Source organism: Mesocricetus auratus, unplaced genomic scaffold (assembly GCF_017639785.1).
Source record: "Mesocricetus auratus isolate SY011 unplaced genomic scaffold, BCM_Maur_2.0 Super-Scaffold_100010, whole genome shotgun sequence".
NCBI lineage: Eukaryota > Metazoa > Chordata > Mammalia > Rodentia > Cricetidae > Mesocricetus > Mesocricetus auratus.
The window spans coordinates 106,625-129,100 of NW_024429194.1; the positions used below are offsets into that span (position 1 = coordinate 106,625).

General features: G+C 40.4%; 1 protein-coding gene across 2 annotated transcripts in view; it reads right to left on the bottom strand.

The window, feature by feature from the left end:
• Yes1 (YES proto-oncogene 1, Src family tyrosine kinase) overlaps positions 1-18,471 on the bottom strand; it is a 62,466-nt gene extending 43,995 nt beyond the window's left edge. The window contains exon 1 of one of the 2 annotated variants that reach the window (XM_005077054.4): positions 18,344-18,471. The gene's annotated coding sequence lies outside the window, so the exon portion shown is untranslated. Of the gene's footprint in view, positions 1-17,946; positions 18,063-18,343 lie in introns of those variants that run through there. The other variant, XM_013118378.3, reaches the window with a different exon arrangement.
• Between the last annotated feature and the right edge of the window lie 4,005 nt (positions 18,472-22,476).

Consider the following 22,476-nt stretch of genomic DNA (forward strand, 5'->3'; position numbering starts at 1 on the left):
TTCTCAACTTAAAAGATTCCATTAAGAAAGTTGTCCTATTATCAATAAATTAAACACATAAAAAGTTGGGGTTTGTATATATTAGGTATTCACTAAATGGTTGGTTGCTATTCAACTTCTTTAGCTTTTATCAATGCTAATAAAATTCTATAGATACCTATAAATTAAAAAGATACAGCAAGCTCCAATTTTGCTTTTTAAATAGTTTTATTCCTCCTAAAAGTTACAAGAATAGCATATGCAAGCAATGATTTTCCAACTATTTCTTAGAAAAGAGCACAACTTTACTCTTTAACAGGTAGTCTCAGATCAGCTCAAATTTCAAAACCGATTAGATGCTGCTAATGATTTGTGGTTCTTAATTTTAATTGTAAGTTTGACCCAATCTCAAATCACCTGGGAAGTGAATCTCAGATTTAAAAAAAGTTGGGGTGGTGGAGGTGGGAAGATTGTTTTAACAGAGGTGGAAAGACCTGTCCACTGTGTTCCTAGGTAGTTGTCTTAGAGTAACTTGGAAAGGAAAGGGTTTATTTATTTCAGTTCACTGTTCATCATCACAGGAAGTCAGGAGAGAAACTCAAACAGGAAAAGAACCTGGAGGCAGGAGCTGATGTTGAGGCCATGAGGAGGTGCTACTTACTGGCTTGCTTCCCCATGGCTTGCTTTCTTATAGAACCCAGACCCACCCACAATGGGCTGGGCCTCCCCCATCAATCACAAATTTTAAAAATGCCCTACAGGCTTGTATACAGCCCAATCTTACAGAAGCATTTTCTTAATTGAATTTTCCTCCTCTCAGATAACTTTATTGTGTGTCAATTTGACACAAAACTATCCTCATGGTAGGAAATCCTGAACTGTGGAAGAATAGAGGCAGAAACAGACTGATCTCTGAATTTGAGGCCAGCCTGGTCTACAGAGTGAGTTCCAGCACAGCCAGGTACACAGAGAAACCCTGTCTTGAAAAATAAAAACAAAGAAACAAAAAGAGTAGAGAGAATTAAAGAGTGGCAAAATGCAAAATAAGCTGAAGTAAGTACATACATATCCATGCTCAGCTCCTGATGATGTTTGCCACTCTGTTGTGATGGACTACAACCTGCAACTGTGAGCTAAAACAAACTCTTTCATCCCCAAGTTGTTTCTGTCAGAATATTTTATCCCCACAAAAGGAAACAAAACTGAGACATGGTTTTAATCTGAAATATTCCATGAAGGTTCATTTGCTAAAGGCCTGGTTGCCTGCTGATAGGTTTTGGGAAGTAACTGGACTTTTATTTTAGGATGTTTTTATTGCTATTTTAATCTACCCCCTTTTTTTTTACTGGGTTCCCTTTAGTTGCACTGATGTATCCTGCAGGGCATGTAAACTGAGAAGACCAAGACCCCTGAAGGGCCTCAGGTTACTCTATACTGGATTATCTAGTCTTTGGCTTTTCCCCTAGTCTCTCATTAGGACTTCGAATCCTGTTTACCCCTATGCTTTAGGCAAAGTCAGTCCTTTGGAGTTTGGAGGACTTGAAAGGTTCTGGCTTCATGGAAATGAGATGAAAGATGAAAACTCTGAGGAATCAATAGTACCTCCCAAAGCTTGGCAGTAAAGCTCCAAAATTTTACTTTTGGCTTTAATAGATAATCTGTGTGACTGGACTCAATGATGGATTCATAATTTAAGGGCATCACTAGAAGTAGGGTAGAAATCAGCTATAGTCTAGTTACAGGAAGCAAACAGGTCATTAGGAGAATGTCAGGGAAGAATTTATTTTGCCCCTGGTTCTGCATTCTTTCCTCCCTTTCTCCTTCCTGGTTGCCAGAAAGTGTGCACCTCTGATCTACCATATGCTTCCAGACACGATGTTCTCCCTCACCTTGGCCTCAAAGTAGAAGAGCTGGCTGACCATGCATGAACTAAAACCTTTGAAAATGTGAGGCAAAACGAACCTTTCTTCCTTTAATTGACTTCTCTTAGGTATTTTGACACATGAAAGGTAAGGCTGATTAACAACAGATGTCTACATACATTCTTTTCCAGAAACCCAAAGGCTCCTTGGAAACTGGTAAAGTTGTTTACTAGGCATCCATTGGATCTCCATGAATTTCAGGCCAGCCAGGTCTACAGAGTAAGTTCCAGGCCAGGATGCTACAAAGAGAAACCTTGTCTCAAAAAAACAAAACAAAAAACCCTTCAGAATGAAAGAACAAATCTGACAAGGTAGCTTAAACAACAAGGGGACTTTTAATAAAAGTTACTAAAGTATTTCAAAAGAAAAAATTTTAACCAAAATCTAAGTCCCACTTTAGGATGGAAATACACACACACACACACACACACACACACACACACACACACACATACACACATACATACACACACACACACAGTTAAAAAAACAGTCTTTGTTAATATATTGGGTCTACCCAGATGTCCCAGGAGGTACTCACTATTTCAAAATTTAAGCAAACTCTCAGTTTATTAGCAAGCTTAACTATATCTGCAAACACATGTGTCTGCACCCAACATTTTGTGAATGATTATCTAGATTAGGTTAGCCTCTAGACATGCCAGTAGCATATTATTTAGATTAGGTTGAGGTGAGAAGAGCCTTTGGGCAACATCATTTCATGAATTGGGGTCCTTGACTCAAAAAGGAGAAATCAAGCTGAACACAAACATTTATCATTCTCTGTTTCCTGGCTGCAGATGAAACATGACCAGCTGCCTCAAGCTCTTACAGTCAGGACATCCCTGTTATAATAAACTGTTCCCTTGAATTATGAGCCAAAATACACCACTTTTCCCTTGTTTTTGTTATGATAATTTATGTACAGGAAAAGTTGCTGAAACAGCAACCAAGACTCATGTTGAAATTGTGAGGGATTAAGAGGTGGTACAGACTGAGTAGGACTCGCAAGATGTTTGAGAAAAATCATGAAAGGCTCCTCCTTTGAATAGGCTAAACTATTCCTGATGGAAGATGTCATTCTGTAAATATGTTTATCTTATTGGTTGATGAATAAAACACTATTGGCCAATAGGGCAGCAAGATACTTGGGACCAGGATATGAGGATGATTCTGGGAAGTGTAGGCAGAAAGGAATCATGTGATCCCAGGAAGTGATGTAGCTGGGCAGAAACTGCCACTAGCTAACCATAGAGGTCTGGAGGTCTATATATAGAAAGACAAGAAATGACAGCTGGGCAGAATCAGAATATAAGCAGGGACTAATAGGAAATCACTCTCTTCTCTCTTCACTGCCAAAACAGTCAAGATGTAGGATGCCAGAGGAGTTAAAAAGTCCCTGGCCAGTGGTGGCGCACACCTTTAATCCCAGCACTCGGGAGGCAGAGGCAGGAGGATCTCTGTGAGTTCGAGGCCGGGCTGGTCCAACAGCCTCCAAAACAATACAGAGAAACCCTGTCATGTAAAACAAACAAACAAACAAATAAATAAAATGAAAAATAAAAAAGTCCCTGGATCTTTCTCTAGTAAGACCATGTGAGGCTGGGCGTTGGTGGCACACGCCTTTAATCCCAGCACTTGGGGGGCAGAGGCAGGCGGATCTCTGTGAGTTCGAGGCCAGCCTGGTCTACAAGAGCTAGTTCCAGGACAGCCTCCAAAGCCACAGAGAAACCCTGTCTCGAAAAAACCAAAAAAAAAAAAAAAAAAAAAAAAAAAAGACCACGTGAAAATCCATGGATTATTAGAAAATGGGTGAATAATTAAGACTGAGCTAGCAAATAAGAAACCTTAGCCAATGAACAACAGCTTTATAATTAATATGTCTTGTATGTTCATTTGGGACCCAGGCAGCTGGCGGGAAAGAGTACATGTAACATATTCTTCCATTAATAAGCTAATGGTTTGTTTCCAGAGTGGGTCTCTTATTGGAACCAGCTTCAGTTTATTTCTTATACACCCCTTTCCATGTGACACTCTGTGTCACTCAAGGACTCTACAGTGTCACCATCATCAAGGCTTTCATCAGATACAACCCCTCATCCTTGGACACACCCAGCATTCAGAGCAGTGTGCTGAAAGAACTCTTTCGATAAACTACCAGTCACTGTATTGTTAGTAACAAAATCAGACTAAGGCAATGTAATATAGTCACACATCCCTAGAGTTCACAGGATGTGATCATCTTGGGGAGTCATGATTTTTGCCTTCCACCATGCCTAGACTTGTAATCACCATATAGTCTCTCAATATCCATGGAGGAATGGCACCAATAATCCAAATTATAATCAGGATTCCAAAACCCATGGGCTCTTAAGTCTTATAAAAAAGGGTGAACCCTGTATATTTAACTTATATACTTATTTTCTCAATATACTTTTGTTACTTTTACCTCTATCAGCTAGTAATATGCAAGTGCTATGTAATTTTAGAATATATTGTTTATGTAATAATGACAAGGAAAATCCTCATGTTTAATACAGATGTAGTTTTTTTCAACACCCTCCACCCTGTGGTACTAGAAATTGAACCCAGAGCCTTAGGTGATGTGAGCAAGTGCTCTACCATTGAGCTATATATCCCCAGCCCCTATATGACACATAGTTGGCTGTACCTGAGGATATAGATAACACATAGCTAACTGTTAAGGTCTAGGCACCATGTTTTGAATCAAAATGTGTCATGACTTAAAGTGAACTCTATACTAAGCAATACAACCTGTCCAAATTTAGATGTTTTCATTTATTAATTTAACTCTCAAGGTAAAACAATGACATCAGTCAAGAGAATTATAACTCTTCTTACTGTATCACAGAAGAAATAAGCCAATAAAAGATGCCATATTTCTTTTCCCCTTTGAACTTCTGGAGTACTAATCTTACTGACAGGAAGCTGACATCTACAGAGCAATTACCAAAACCAGGATTCAAAGATGGGAAATTTGAGGAAATGGGGGTGAATTCCTTCTCTGCCACACTACTGAACATTGAAGAATTTTCTTCTTCTTTTGTCCTACACTGAAGAGATGCCAGATGAGTGCTAAGTTTGAGCAACACACTCAAAGAACTAAGACAACTTGTCTATTGTTATAGTTAGCTCAAGAAGCATTCTGTAGTACTCATTTCTATAAATGTCAATATTAACACACACATAATCATTCTCTTAGTAAAATACATTGGCATTCACTGAATCAACACTCAAGGCATTTTAAAAGGATTGCAAAAACTGAGTTGACAGATGCATATACTCCTAGCATAGGTAAAGCAAGGTTACCCACTGCTTTCTTGCGTGTCCTTTGATGGGGAAGTCCTGTGTCAATTATATGTCAATAAAGCACTGTTGGCCAACAGGGAAGCAAGATAGGTGGGACTAGGAGTTGAGGAGGATTCTGGGAAAGAGAGACACAGGCAGACATCACATAGCCGCCATAGAAGTAAGAGGTCTGGACCCTTTCTCTGGTAAGAGAAATACTTAGATGGGCTAAATATTTAAGTTAGAGATAGCCAGTAAGAAACAAGCAAACAGCCAACAGCTTCATAATTAATATAGCCTCCTGTGTGTTCATTTGGGACTGATGCGGCTCTGGAAAAAGGCTGGTGGGAAGGGAAGGCTACACTCCACAGTCCTTTATGTAGCCTTTTAGTGCCCTTTTTTTTTTTCATTTTTGTGCATTTTATTGATTTTGCTGTTTAAATGCCCTGGTCGTTGAGGGTTCATGCTGAAGTATGCATAAGTGCAAGAAGAGGTTATGGAAATAAATAACTCAGTAAAGTATTTGCTACCCAAGCATGAAGACCTGATTTTTGATCTTCGGCATCCATATAAAAACCAGAGTGGCAGAACATACTTGCAATCTCAGTGCTAGGGAGTATTGTATGGCACTATTCCTAGAAAGGTGGGAATAAATACCTACTCATCCCAGATAGTGAACCAATGACAAATGAAGTCCAGATACAACCAAAGTCCAACTTGGTCAACTAACAAATGTTATTGGGGTTACTTATAGGAATATGGGTAAGGGTGTATTCTTAAGACCAGAAATGACTTAAAGACAGCCACATTACCACAAGTCCATCCCACTAGACTAGAAAGCTGGAAACCTGGAGCACATTGCACAGCCTGCAGGTAGTTCAACAGATAAAATATCCACTGTCTGAGCCTCTTATAAACAGCTATTCTTTTAGTCAGCTCCATTAGTCTGAGTCTCTTCAAGACTGTTCAAGTGATCAGTCTTGTAGGTATCTTGGCTTGTCTTGAGACTTCATTGCTTATGTACTCTTGGAGAATCTGGTCAGTTTAAGAAACTTCCAGAAGCTATTCTGAGTTTACTTCCTATCTAAGGAGCTCCCCTGAAGGATAGAGTGTCTCACCTCCTCTTAAAACATCCTGTTGTTTCACTTTCCTTTTCACATTCTGTATCTTAAGGTTCCCTCCAAAATGGAAGGCTTTAATCGCACAGGAAATTGATATACAACATGGAGGAAGAGACTGGAGGACCCTTAGAACTTGCTGGTCAGTCTAGTCAATCACTATCTTAAAAGTTCAAAAATAAATAAAAATATACAAATATAAGAAGTCTAGGCTATGTCTAACAGAGAAAATACAAGTGTTAGAAAAGCTACATTTAGGCATGAATTAAAAGTGTTATTTTTTTAGTTTGATGTTAGCAAATCAATAAAGTATATTAAGGTGTTTTTAAACCAAAGCACACATATAACAGTTATTTACAAAAGCCCTATGAACCTAACTCTGGGTTTCCCCTAAGGAGCAAATGTTCAGTGGCTGGTAACTTAACGTTAATAGTGATTTTATAGAACATAACCAGAAATAATTATTTTGTGCTCTAGTTCTGCTGCTGTGATAAATACTCTGACCACATTGCTTAAGGGATGGAAAGGCTTACTTCAGCTCACAGGTCACTGTCTATCACTCTGTCTTCAGCTCACAGGTCACAGCTATCAGGTCACTGTTTTCAGGGCAGAAACTCAAACAGGAACATGAAGCAGAAGCCATTAAGGAACACTGCTTCCTGGTTGGTTCAAGCTTAGCTAGCTTTCGTAAATAATCCAGGACCACCTGCCACAGTGGACTAGGTACTCTCACATCAATCAACAATCAGACAAAACCTAATATACATGACTACAGGCCAATATGATCTGAACAATACCTCACTGGAGGGAGGCTCTCTTTTTGAGTAATCCTATACTGTCAGGTTAATAGTTAAAGCTAACTAGAACATTTTGTATATATGATTATTTTGATGGAAAATACTGTTATAAGTAAGTTAAATGTTTTCTTGATGCTGGGGATTGAACCTAGTACCTCATGTGGTAAGCACACACTGTTACCACCAAGTTAAACCTCTAGTTCCAAATACGTCTTAAATGTGATACATGATTATCAATTTTCCCTCTAATAAGCATTTATGTAAAGGAAAAATCTAAATGCTGTTGTTTTAGTTAATTTTTGCAGTGCTAGGGAGTAAATCTAAAAATTAGCATAACAAACCTGATGAGATGGCTTTGCAAGTAAAGACATTTGGCACCAAACCTAATGACCTAATGACTAAGTTTGTTTGATTCCCTGGGATCCATGTCTATGTGATAGAAGGAAAGAACCAACTCCTTAAAGTTGTCCTCTGATTACCACACATAGTTTGACAGGTATTTACCTGGGTGCACGCTTGTGCGCTCGCGCTTTCGTGCTCTCTCTCTCTCTCTCTCTCTCTCTCTCTCTCTCTCTCTCTCTCTCTCTCTCCCCCCCCCTCTCTCTCTCTCTCACACACACACACACACACACACATTCTCTCTCTCTCTGTTGGGGAGTATTACTTTAAGATTTGTGACTTTTGTTTATGCTGCATTTGTTTAAATCTGTGAAGCTGTATTACTGTGCCTGTCTAAAACACCTGATGGTCTAATAAAGAGCTGAACGGTCTATAGTGAGGCAGGAGCAAAGATAGGCAGGGTTGACAGGTAAAGAGTATGGACAGGAGAACCGAGGAAGGAGGAGGAGCAACAAGTAGACAAGGAGAGGAGGATGTCAGGGGCCAGACATCCAGACACTCAGACAGCCATGGAGTAAGAAAGAAAGTAAGATATAAAAGCCCAGAGGGAAAAAGTAGAGAGGGTAATTTAAGTTAACAAAGTTGGCTAGCAATAAGCCAAGGCAAGTCAAGACCGGGCACTCATAACTAATAATAAGCCTCTATCTATTGGGAGCTGGGTGGCTAGCCCCTCAAAGAGTCAAAAGAGTTTAAAAAAAAAAACACACACACAATAACACACATTTCAAAAAATGTAATTAAGGCAGCGCAGTGGTGGCGTGCACCTTTAGTTCCAGCAGACAGATCTCTGTGAGTTCAAGGCAAGCCTGGTCTAAAGAACTAGTTCCAGTACAGTTAGGGCTGTTACACAGAGAAACCCTGTCTCGAAAAACAAAAACAAAAAAATTTTAAAAAGTAATAAAACTTAAAATTTACGTTAACTGTACGTAGATAAGCCAACACTTTAAGTCTTATTAAAAATCCAAACATTGCCGGGCAGTGGTGGCACACGCCTTTAATCCCAGCACTCGGGAGGCAGAGGCAGGAGGATCTCTGTGAGTTCGAGGCTGGCTGGGCTGGTCCGACAGCCTCCAAAACAATACAGAGAAACCCTGTCTCGTAAAACCAAAAAAAAAAAAAAAAATCAAACATTTTGATTATCAAAAGTGCCACATAAAGTTTTAGAAGTTTCTAAGTAGAAAGCCAAAAGTACTATACAGAAATCAGAATGAAAAAGTGAGGGTATGGCTGAGCAAGTATATTATAGATATGAGGGAGAGAACAGCCAGAGGCATCTTGAAGGGTTCGGACTAAGTATGGCCAGCAGACTGAAACTGAACCACACCATGAGGGAAGTGGGGTGGAGAAGGGGAGCGAGCGAGAGAGGAAGAGAAGGAGGTGGCAAGCAGAACAAGAAGGGGAGCCATGGACCAAGTGGCCAGGAGTGAGCCACAAGATCAAGTGGGTACATAGCCAAAATGGCTGAGTTATACAGGAATCTGAAGTAAGAGGGAGGGAAGTAGAAGCCCAGCACTTGGGAAGGAGAAGTTTAGAGTAGGTGATGCGATGAGAAATGCTGGCAGGAGCTACACGTACAGAGTGAGACTTATTCCAGGTTTCTTTGGAACATGACAATATCCAACTTAACTACTGGGCCATTTCTGTGGCAAAGATAACTCAAAATTTCATTTTCTCCTCCTATGTGTGAAGTTGTTATGAGCAGCTAGGAGGCCTGACACGGACAAACCACATGGAAGACAGTAAGAATTAAAATGATGAACCAGTATGGAAGAACTACTGCTTCCTCCCAGTGTAGCTTGACCACTTGGTAAATACCTAACAACAGGAAATCACCATCCAGAAACTGGCAACCTTGTGATCTAAAACATGGAAGAGATGAGGCTGTATGATTTGTTTCTACTAACTCGTCTAAGAATGAGACAATTTAGCCACCAAAGCAATATTGTGTATTAGCAATATGAGTCAGAGAATCAATCTGAATACAAGCTCTATGTGTACACACACAAACATTTTCTGTATACACAATTACACATAATGGGAGCTTGACTATAAACAGACACTGTATGCACATAGTATATGCACCTAAATCTACAGAAGGGCAACATGAGTAAATAAATCATCTTTTGTGTGCTTCTTTGTTCTTTCAATAAATTAAATTTAGAGAGGAACAGAACCGACTGGGGAAAACATGCTAACAATTGTCTCTGTTAATCTGAGCTGGACATTTATAAAGAATCCTAGTATCATTCTCCATGATAAACCCACAAAAAACAGCATCTGCTGCAAAAAGCTTCTTCCATTAAAAAGTGTAAAAGTCAAGGATGATGGCAGATGTCTCTAATTCTACTGCCAGGAAGCAGAAGGCAAAGGCAGGAAGACTAAGAATCTGAAACTAGCTTGGGCTACAGAGCTAGTTCAAACCCAGTCTTGTTACATTGTAAAATCAAGCACACAAACAAAAACAAAAACAAAAAATATGTGAATGAAAAATTTCCTTTGATCCCAATTTAAATTAATGATTTAAAATAGAAAGAAAAAGACCCTGCTTTCCCACCACTGTTTCTCATTCCCATGGAATAAAGGTCTAGATTCAAATCCTAGCTTTGTTAAATCATGAGTGTGCATTTCTAGTAAGTCAAGCATCGACGGTTGCTCCAGAGTAATGAATAACTATGTCCTCCATGATTTTCTGCATATTTAGAAACATATTAAAAACATTCATACTAAATATGATAGCCCATGTTAAGTATTAGCATCCCAACAAACCTGTCACAGAACAGGCTGTTTTGGGGGCATGGGGGTATTTCTCAATGTCCAAGACTAGGAAGAAATAGAAAATAGAAAAGGACAAAATAAAGATGAAAATTATAAACTCAATATCACAGTAGTCATCATTTTCCCAAGGCCCTGCCTTACTTTTTGAAGCTTCACTCTATCCTGTAGGGTTAGAATAGGAGGCATCAAAAGTAGAATAGTAGGTATCAAAAAGGCTACTAAGCAGGTGGGAGAGACTGCAGATAATTCTTTACTCAAGGTTCACTAGGCATCTTAGTGATTCTTAATAAGAGTAGGGGCTGCAAAGGTACAAAGGAAGTAACAGACTAGACAATAGGTTTATCTACCTCATACTTAAGAAAATTTGTAGACCAATATTTTAATTCAAAGAGTACATATTTTTTAAAAAATGAAAATTAAAATGCATATTACTACCAAAACAGTTACTACACCTGTTTCTGAGGGTTTTACAGGATAATTTTAATGGGCTACAAAGAAATCTAACCAGATAGGTTACATTACCGAAAAAGACATTCTGGGGAAACATTCAAAAAATAAACTGGGAACACAACCTACTTGCAATTTTAGGGTCTTTTTTTTCTCCCAAGAAATCTATTCTGCAGATCTTCAAAGGTGAAGACTTCTAATACCCAGGCTTGTTGTGTTCCAAGTTTTAATTGTTTAAGGAAAAATAAATACCCTTATCAAGGAGTTTATACTTTGTCAATTAAAAACCAAAGCAACAACAACAACAAAACTAAATCTGGGACAGTAAGATGGCTCGTTGGGTAAAGATGCTTGCCATGTAAACCTGGTGGCCTGAGTTTAATCCCTCAAACCCCTGTAAAGATGGGAGGAGAGAACCCACACCATAAGGTATCCTCTGATCTCCGGATATGTGTTGTGTGATGGGCATGCTTCCTACCATCATGAATTCACATACACACAATAACCGAAATTAAAAAAAAAAATCAATCTGAATTTTAATGACATTAGCTATTTTCCTGTTACAGTGAGGCAATGTCCTCATCCAAGTAGCCATGAATTATCTGACAACTGATATCACAGCTAACTGCTTTAAAGGATAGTTAAGAAATCAATTTCTAGCTGGGCGGTGGTGGCACATGCCTTTAATCCCAGCACTCATGAGGCAGAGGCAGGAGGATCTCTGAGTTTGAGACCAGCCTGGTCTATAGGGTTCCAGGACAGACTTCAAAGCTACAGAGAAACCCTCTCTCGAAAAACCAAAAAAAGAGAGAGAGAGAGAGAGAGAGAGAGAGAGAGAGAGAGAGAGAGAGAGAGAGAGAAATCTATTTATATTGGGCAGTGGTGGTGCACACCAATAAATCCCAGCATTTGGGAGGCAGAAGCAGGTGGATTTCTGAGCTTGATCTACAGAGTGAGGTATAGGACAGCCAGGACAGGATTACAGAGGAAACCTATTTCAAAAAAAGACAAAGTTTCAAAAAATCGCACACTTAACACCACTGTCTTAGTTAGAGTTTCTATTGCTGTGAAAAGACCATGACCTCGGCAACTTCTATAAAGGAAAACATCACTGGGAATGGCTTACAGGATCAGAGGTTTAGTCCATTATAGTATCATCATGGGCAGTGTGTAAGCAGACATGGTTGGTTGCTGGAGAAGCTGAGAGTTTTACACCTGGATCCTCAGGCAGTACGAAGAGGCTTGACACACTGGCCAGGCTTGGGCATCTGAGACCTTAAAGTCCACACCCAGAGTCACACCTTCTCCAGCTAGGCCACACCTCCTAATAGTGCCATTCCCTAGTGACCAAGCATTCAAATACATGAATCTATGGGGGCCATTCCTATTTAAACAACCACAACCATCAAAATCCAAAAGTATTGTAATAGATTATCACACTAAAAAACACCTACCAATTTATAAAATTTACAGCAGCCACATAATCATAGCCAATTCTACCAACCTTGAATCCCTAGAAAGCAACAGCATAGCTTTTGTCACATCACAGAGTTAAGTGTCCATTTAATAAATGGACTAACATTGTATTTGCCTGAGAAAATTCATTGCAAAGCCCATGTATAACGATACTCAATGCTATATAGGGAAAGCAATATATTTATTTACCAGAGAGAGAGAGAGAAAGAGAGTCGCACAGACCAGGAGTTAGAAGCGTGGCTGGTTTCCAGGAGAAAAAGGGATGCCCCTTTTCCTTTCACTTCCTTTTATCTCTACCTTGACCCCGCCCTGTTGGGCGGATAGCTTTGTGGGGTTCACTCCTACACCCATGAATTATTATTTTTATTTTATCTATTTTTAACCATTTCTGTGTACCTGATACCTAATTTTATTGTAAATTTCAAGCTAAAACATTTTCATAAAAATTTATCAAAATCACAAAAACTTCAACAACAGCAAAAGTAACATTTTACACATTACACAATACTAAAATGTTATTAGGAACCATCTGGCTCAACAATCTCTTACCTAAAAAGTTTATTAAATTGACAAAGCTATGGACTCACTGTCATAAGTGGAATGCTGTACACTAATTTAAAACCAAAAACAAAAGTTCATCATTTTTTGTTCTTTCCTCATTATACCATATTTTCCTTCTCTGTTCCTTTCCATATGCCCGACTGCCACTACTTTAAGGTATCCTTATCTGTAAAAGACTAATTACATGAGAACAAAGGTTAGACTAGTAAATGTGCCTCAGAACAATTCTAAGTATTAACTTATATATGTAAGCCATCAACTCTACCTCACTCCAACTGCTCCTAAATGATAAGAAACTGAAAACTATTTAAAGGACAAGAGGGAGAGGGGGAGAGGGAGAGGAAGGAGGAGGGGGAGATGGGGAGGGGGAGATGGGGAGGGGGAGGGAGAAGGAGAGAGAGGGGGAGAGGGAGAGTTGAAACAACCTAAGTCTATATATATACATTGTTAACAACACAGGTTGAAAACCAGACAATCTTGAAGTTTCTGTGGTCAGCACTTTCCTTCCTGCACTTCCTGCCCACCCCACCCCCCAAAACACCAGCATAATGTGCCCCAAGAGCTATGCATTCCTTTACACACATCACAGCAAATGAATACATCTCTTTCCTTTCATCCTAGGGAGAAACAAACCTAAATTATAATATTGTCAGTTTTCGTATGATAAATTACCAAATGTATTTCAGATAAAACCAGGATTATTTTTAGAACTTAAGACTTTCTATATCCATTGGAACTGTAAAAATAGGGCTGGAGAGATGGTTCTGCCATTAAATGCTAGGCTCACAACCAACATATTAAAACTGTAATTTTTAAAAATTTCTTTAAAATATTTCTTTAAAATAAACTTTCCAAAAGACTAGTTTAACTTTAACTATAAAGAGTTTTTACGTTTATAAAGAAAATTTAAAAACTTTAAAATTCTCATTTCAAGATTGTTTTAAATTATTTCATAAAATGTAACACAAAAAATTTTAAATAACTTATTTATTCTTATTTTATGTACATTGGTGTTTTGCCTGACATTATTTAACTTCAATCTATAAAAAAGCACTAAGCTAATTTTATTATTTTGTGGTAAAGACACACACAAAATGTTATGGGCTAAAAAGTTCATAGTTATTATAGTCATGTAGTTATACTCCAAACCACATATTTGATACAATTCAAAGATTATTTCTTAGGCTGCTGAGATAGCTGATCGAATAACAATGAGTTTCATTCCAGAACCCACATGATGGAAGGAAAGAAAGTTACACAAACACACACACACACACACACACACACTTAAATAATAAATAAATAGGTGTAAGAGCTTTTTAAAAAATGCTTTACTGTGGATTACTATAAAAAAGCCCCTTGCCACAGGAACACTATGTCAACTACAATAGTCACAGAAAGTAATTACAATTTTGAGGGAAATATGCTTTGTCATATGAACTTTGTGTAACTCAAAGGAAGATAGTATCTTACCAGTCTCTTGTTAAGTGACCTAATGACTACGTTCAAACAGTCTTCTATATCTCTTCCTTCCTTAGGTTTATGCAAGTTTGAACTCTGTCTAATCCTCACCTCCAATTAGCCAAATCCTGAACCAGCCGGTATTGTCAGGACTAGTAAAAGGAATTGTCCCTGCATTTTCAGTAGATAGCTATAAAAAAGGAGTTCAAGGTGCTTCGATTATCATTGCAGAGGCAACAACATTTGTTCATGGCATCTTCCAGTCTGAAGTTTCCCAAACATAGTTCATACTTATGTTTGTATGTTGCTTTCTTCTTTTACTTTTGAGACAAGATATTACCAAATGGTCTAGGCTGGTGTTGAATTCCCAATCCTCCCATCTCAGCCTCCTCCCCAGTAGGTGGGAATACAGACAGACCACCATGACAAGTATTTGTACTTGTCAAGGCTTATGTTCTCAAATATCAACAGTAGGAAAAAAGAATTTTGGATTTCTACTTGCAAAATTCAGACAACAGGGATAAGCTATGGGTAGCTAGTTCTAGAATTAACCCCTTTAGAGGGTCTTACACTTTTTGTTAGAAAGGAGAATGTACATTGGTACATCAGCAATCCAGTCATTCTCCCAAATAACAACAGTAGTTAAATGCTTCCCCAACGGGAGATGCCAAAGAGCATCACAGGCAAGGAGATGAGGCACTGAGGATTGTAATTCAGGCTTTCAGTATATCACCATATACTTTATAATCATAGTCCATCTTTCTTGGAGTATGCTTCCCAATTTTGAGTGTAAAGATCAGTTCAGAGCAAGATACGCTGCCATCAAATTGGCTGGTCCCAAGAGAATAGCAGTGCTGTGGCAGTCAAGGATCCCTTGGCAGACTTGCTCAAATAACACAGGCAGCAGCACTGGCTCTTCTCTTCCTATCCTGACTGTTAACTATAGCTCCTTTTGCTAAATCTGCCTCTGAGTTTAGACAGGAGCTGGATGGCTGATAATCACCCAGCAGCTGCAGCTGAGCAATACTCAGCTAATTGTGGCACTGGAGCAGCTGAGAAAAGAAAAAAGAAAATAAATACTCTACCATAGCCATACACAAATGACTGTACACAGTTGGTTAAGACACCAAAATACTTTAATAGGAACAAAGTATTTCCTTTAGATAAGCAGTTGGATCTTACTAGAGGACTTGTATTTATATTATAAACCAGTTTAAATGTGAAACAAAGGTGACCTAGCCATGTAGTCCTCTGAACAATGGAAGATCTTACTAAAACTTCCTGTAAATATTCACACAAGGCCAGAGTAACAAACATCACCTCTACAACATGGCAAAGTTCCTGTGACATAAGAATTTGGCAGAGATACAATCTCTTCAGTGCTCCATTACAACAACATAGAACAACAGAATCAACAGCTAAAACAGCAAACAATTACACAGAATAAATAAAGTACAGTAAAGAAAAAATTACTACATAATAAGAAACCCATGAGAATATCAAAACTAACCCCATTCCAGGGGGAAAACTGAATGAAAGTCAAGACTTGCTATTTCAACTTTGTCATGGTACCTTATTTTCTCAAAAGTAGGTACTTGACAACAGAACAACACCCATTAATTCAATAAACATTTTGATTACTTACTATTTATTACTTAAATTTAACATTAGTAAAGCACAATGCCTTCTCTCAAAATACTAAAAACCCAGAACTCTATGAGAAATACTTTTTTAAAAATTCTCTCATTATTGTACATTTGCCAAGTGTGTGGTATTTTCAAGCTAGTTATGTACACAATCTAGTATATGACAGTTATGATGCAGGAAATCTAAACTTGTTAGCAAAGGAGAGCCAAGGGAGTGTTCTAAAGTCAGTCACCAATTAAAGTTTTTAACAAAAGGGAAAGATTAAATGATGTGACAGGAAACCAAGGTATGCCAAAAACTAAATTATTAATTTAATCCACACACCTTCTATACTGCATAACATTCAGGTTTCTTAAAAATATTTTCATGTAAAACATAAAACCCAGATATGGAAAAACACACAAATGTATGTCTTGCTGAATGACATTAAGAAGAACACCTCCATGACCTCAAGGTTAAAAGAATTTTCCTGCTACTTCAGAAGTGGGGGGCCCTTATCATGGCTGCCTCCCTCCCTCCCAATCTTTGTTTTTATGCAAATCACTTCCTTGTAGTTCTTTTTAAATAATTGTTTTATCACTTATTTACATTTCTAGACATCAGAGCTTAGCAATGCTCTTCAAAAAAAATACACGTAGGCCTCTTTCCCAAATATGGTAATAGGAACTAAATATATTTTAAAGAAAAATCAGCCATAGTAATAAGCTATTTACCACTAGGACTACACAAATTTGAACTACAAATAAACAAGGATTAGTGATATTTCACTTGTGCTGATCATTGATCTTTCAGTGTATTCTTTTACTTATAAACACAACCATGTAGAATTTTATTTGCATAGACAATGACTTTTTTGGAGAATTTCCTCAACTAAAAACAAATTTTTGACTATATATTAATACTATCCTTTGAGCTTAAGACAAATTCTATACTTCTCGCAGGAAGCCAGGTCAGGGCTGTAATTTCACTTTCAGTTGAACAGAAAGGAGTCAATTTTGTGGTTTGTGAAGTCAGCGAAAACTAGCTGCAAAATTAAAGCTATGATAACATTGCCGTGGTTATGGCAAAGTACGTATTTTAAAAGCCCTTCTATCTTTTATGCTGGAAACATGGATACAAACCGTTTCTATCAAAGGCAATCTTTTTTTCTTTCTTCAAATTTAGGACCCTCTGAAATGTCAACCAGTATCTAAATTCTTCACTGAGGTTTTGCTGGTATTCAAAAAATAAGGTATAGCTAAATGCTGACATGGCAAGAAGAAGAAAAACAAATTCCTAGTGAACAACTTTCCCACAGTTTGTGTTCTCTCACATATGATGCATACAAGAACTTTGGCTTTTAACTTAACACCCTTATCTATCCACTCAAATGTTTCCTGTCCCCAACCACTGTACGTTAATAAATCTGATATGTATTTTACATTAAATTCATATAGCCACACACGCACACTTAGCAACATTTTAAATTTAGAAATTTAATAGGGTGTCTAAATACACTTTCAATTGTCAAGATAATTTTGGTACAGTAATTTTACACGATAATGCACGACTAGACTACACCACGATATCCTGTGGAATCATTTATGTGAAAACACAGCTCTGGGACACACGTAATAAACGACAAAGCTGGAAAGTTGTGGCTGTACTGCAGACTTTTGTTTATTTACTTTGATAACTGCCATTAATCATTCCATGGCTGTGCCCCATTCATTACAGCAGTCTCTATACCAGAAACGATATTCCCACTTTCTTAAAACAACTCTTCCCCAAGTCCAATAAAGCAAAAGCTGGGAGCAATTATCAAGAAGAAAAACACACTCTCAAAACAAAATTTTCATTAACACAGGATAGAAAGCCGAACCCAACCGGAGGCAGAGTGGCATGGCACCTTAAAAGTGGCCGCTGAATATAACATTTCCCAACACCCCAAACCCAAACAAAAGAAAACTTTATAAACTCGTCGCGGTTTTCAATCAAACCTTGCACAGCCCCCTCCCCCCCCCCCGCCCGGGTCCTGGCTCCGGACAGTAGCTGCGGGAGTCAGGGGACACAGACCTCTAGCCGGTAGGACAAGAAGGGGCCACTCCCTTGCCCCCAGCTCGCCCTCACTCGCGAGTGACCCCACGCCCTTTAGGACGCAGGGTGCAGCAGCAACCTCGACGTAGGCTGGACCACGAATAGGACTCTCGCAGGATCGGGAAGGACTGGAAGGGGCGGGGACCGAGGCTTGGGGGCAAGCAGGTAGCGCGCCCAGGAGACACGCCCGCCCGCCGACCGGACCGGGGGAGGGGAGAAGTTTCTCCCCAACTTCCCGACTCCCGGCCCCTCAGGCGGACAGCGGCAGGAGCGGCGGCGCCTCGAGAAGCCGGGGAGCGGGAAGACGGACGACGGGGCCTAGCGCTGCCCGACCGGGGTCAGTAGCCTACGTCGTGAGGCCCCGCCACGAGCTTACCTGCCCTCTGGCCGCACTCGCACGGGTGGCTGCGGGGGAGAAGTTGGCCGGCCGAGGCGGACGCCCACGGGGCCCTCTCCCTTCTCCACCTCCTGCTCGCCGGGCGCCGGGAGGCAGCGAAGACGGCACAGCCCGCCCGGGACGCGTTACTCGTGGAGGAGGGAATTCCCGGGCGCCCGCACCCCGCGGCCTCCCTCTCTCCTCCTCTCGTCGCCGGCCCCGCCCCTCCGTTCCCGACGGGGGCGGCAGCACGCGGGGCGGGGGCTGCGGCTACCTGCGCGCTCCCGCTCACCGGAACTCGCGCCCTGCTGCCGGCTTGGAGCGCCTTCCGGCGCCGGATCTCCGTGCGGGGTCCGCGGGCGGCTGGGAGGCCAGGCCGTGTCACGCCTGCCAGCCCAACATGGCGGCGGGGGCCAGGCGGGCTCCTGAGGGGGCGTGAGAAGAAAGCGGCACGGGCCTGCGGCGCCCTGCACTGCGGCTCGCCGACTACCGCGACGGGCGAAGCAGAGCTCCGTCCGGCTCTCTGAAGCGCCGAGGGGTGTTGGTCTTTGTTGGGCGGCTGGGCAAGGTTGAGGTTCTTGGGAGAGAGTTTGACTTTTCCTCTCTCAGCCGTATGTCTGCGCACCCTTTGTCACTGATAGTAAAATCTCTGCCCAGCCGCGTGAGCCAGCCGGGCGGTGCTGACACCCTGGTGGCAGTCCAAAAACGTTCTCGTCTGGCCTCTTTCCGAAGCTGGGATCCTGTCCCTGCCCCAGAAGCTTCCTGTTGACTGTAGGTCGAACCAGCCTTGCCGGGAGGGGAACCGAAGCTGACTTGTGTTGGCAACTCTCCCAGGAATGATGGTTTTCACTTATTGCGGGACTACATATTATTTGATCCTAGTAACAGGGAACCCTGACTGTGACTCTGCATGACATATGTGGAAACTGAGGCTAGAGCCCCCTGAAGTGGAGAAACCATGATGAAAGGGTTTTTCTCCGAAGGCTGTGCATCTTTTTCAGTTTGCCTTCTAGAAAAGGAAGGGTTCAGAAGGAACTGGGGTAAAGATAAGAGGCAAGGTTAAGAGACTGAATCTAGATGTAGTAGTCCTGCTAAAGGCATTTGTGCCTTGTTATACTCTAATTTCCCCCTTTGTATTTCCTGTTTGATGGGGTAATCTGAAGTATTAATGTGGAACTCTTGGTTTCCTTTGTGGTTTTCAGCAAAGTTCAGAGTCATCTTCGGCATATTCCAAATAGCACCATCAACTGTGTCAGTATTCTGGTGTTCTAGGAACTTAAATGCATAATATTTCTTAAAAAGGAAAGGTATGGGAATCAACACGAACAACTACATATGATGTAGAATGGTGCTTTATTTTGCCATTGACTGTCTGGGGCATCAAGTTTTTCATGTAAGTGTGTATTCCGTTTTTTCTTGAAACTAGAACTTGAGCTGTTGCCTTTCTAAACCTCCAGATATAAATATATTTGGGTCCCTAAACTCAATCTCAAAAACAAAACAACCCAACCAAAAAACCTCAATGTTAGTTTAACCTGCTTTTAATTTGTATGTTTTGTTATACTTTGTTTTTGAGACAGGGTCTTGGGTAGGCCAGGCTGGCTTTGAACTTGCTGTGTAGGTAAGGATGACCTTGAACCCCTGCTTCTGCCTCCATCTTCAGTTGCTGGGGTTGCAATTTCTGTATTTTAAGGTAGGAGAGGGCATCAGAATCCCACCTACAAATTACAAGTTACATTTAATGGCTTTTAATTTTAGAAATATTTAAAACTTTTGTTTTTAAAGAAAGTGACAGAATCTGGCAAGTTTTGCCGAGTTTGGTGTTATGGAAATTTGTCTGAGCTAAAAACCTGTTTGTGAAATGCACAAATGAAGGATATCAGCCCATGTTTCCCTTTTCACAGTGCTATGGTGTGATAAGGACCTATCTTGAAACCTCTGGGAAAGTCAGTCCTAGGGAGGAAGGGGAAGGTCAGGGGAAAGTTTAAACTATATTAAGTATTGATAAAACTAAGGTGTTCTTATAAAGTTTATTAGTACTTAAAATTATTTAGCTGGAAGTTTGAATTATTAGATGAACTGTTGCCCAGTGGAACCTGTGATTCTGCTTGGAAAAAAATTTTTTTAGGTTAAATTTCTGCTCTCCGGGAAAGATTCGCCCCCCACCCCCCCTCACTAAGACCCTGATGATGGTTTTCTTTTCCTCTAACTGGAAAGCCAGCTGCCCTGCTAGAGAGGCATGCAGTGTATGGTTTCAAACAACTATCCCTACCACAAGACAGATTTTTTAAAGATGACCTTTATCCCTTAGCAGCAGGATATCCTTGTAGCCAAATGGCACCTGACATTATCTGTCCCACCTTGGCTTTGCCTTTTCCAGCTGGCCTTGCCTACTCCAAGGGCCCATCTAGGAAGAGCACAAGAGCCTCCCTAAGATAAGATTTGTAGACTCAGGCATTTCTTCTTGAGAGTGAGGTTCATTGTGCCAAGTTCTCTGAAGCAGTACAATGACCCCATTACTTTTTCAAACTTTGTAATTTTATTACTTTGTGCTGGACATGGTGGTTTTGTTTTTACTTCCTCTCAACTGGACAAGGGTTGTCTAAGAGAACCAGAATTACAGAGGCACTAGAACATGCCCTAGAATGAATACACATTTATATGAAGTTCAGCAAATCTGCCAAGTCTTCTTGTCTTCTTGCTGCTTTTTATTGCTTTTTCTGACTTTTAAGTTTGTGGCTACCTGGTATACAATCTTACAATTTCACACCTACTTTCTGTACCTCCCTAGATCAGGGCTGTTTTGTGACAGTCTGTTTTTTGCTTTGACATCTACTTTGGGATCCACTGACATATTCTCTGACTTCAATTCTTCTAAGTTCTTTTTAGTTTGGACCCAGTCTTATAACAAAATCCCTACTTTCAACTCTTACCATTCACTCTGCATGCTTCTACTAGGAAGTCTTGCCTACACTGTATTTTTTAATTTTATATGCATGGGTGTTTTGACTGAATGTATGTCTTTGGGAGGGTGTCAGATCTTGGAGTTACAGATAGTTGTTAGTTGCCATATAGGTGAACCTGGGTCCTCAGGAAGAGCAGTCAGTGCTCTTAACTGCAGAGCCATCTCTCCAGCCCTTGCCTACATTTTCAATCTCATATTCCAAGTTGACACTTCCTTCTGCTCTTTTAACTGCAACTTCCACACTGAAGTTGATATCCTTTGTGTATCCTTTGTAGAGTAAAATACAGAAAGCCATCTCTAGGGGCTGAAGAGATGGCTCACAATTAAGAGTACTGGCTGTTCTTCTAGGGGACCCAAGTTCAAATCCCAGCACCCACATGGCAGCTCACAACTGTCTGTAACTCCAGTTCCAAGGGATCTGACACCTTCACTAAGACATACATGCAGGCATGTGAAACACTCAATGCACATAAAAATTACATTAAAAAAGGAAATCTATGGGTCTGGAAATGTAGCTCAATTGTTAAGAGTGCCTGGTTTCATCCAGGCACTGTGTAAACTATGTGGAGGTACAGGCCTGTAATCTCAAAGCTTGGGAGGTAGAAGCAGAGGAGCATAAGTTCAAGGGCAACCTGTCCTGTGTAGAGTTCCAGGCCAGGCTTGTATACATGAGACCTGTCTGAAAAGGAGAAGGTTATGGGGAGACAAGTATATCTAAAATTTTCTGAGAATTAGCCCTCTACCAGTAGCTGGAATTTAAGCTTGCTCTCTGAATACCTGTACTGCTAATAGAAGACTTCAACCTGGAATTTTTAGTATTTATTTTTATTTTGGGGACAGATGAGATGCTTGGGAAGGTGAGATCACAGCTTGTGGAACTCAGTTTCTCTTCCTCCATGTGGGTCCCAGGAATTGAATGCAGGTCCTCAGCGTCTGTCTGGCCCTCTAGAATTTTGAGTTTTGAAATTAACTCAGATTATTCTTGATGGGTATGGTAGAATTGAGAGTCTAATAACAGAAAGTGGGTGTTCAACAGTATGAGTAACCAGAAGCAACAGGCAGCAAGTGTCCAGATGCCTGCATCCTAGACCATCTCTGTAGCCAGACCTGGATGCCCATACCTTCTTTGTTTTATGACTGAGCCTGCTTCTCCAGGCTTCCTGTTGAT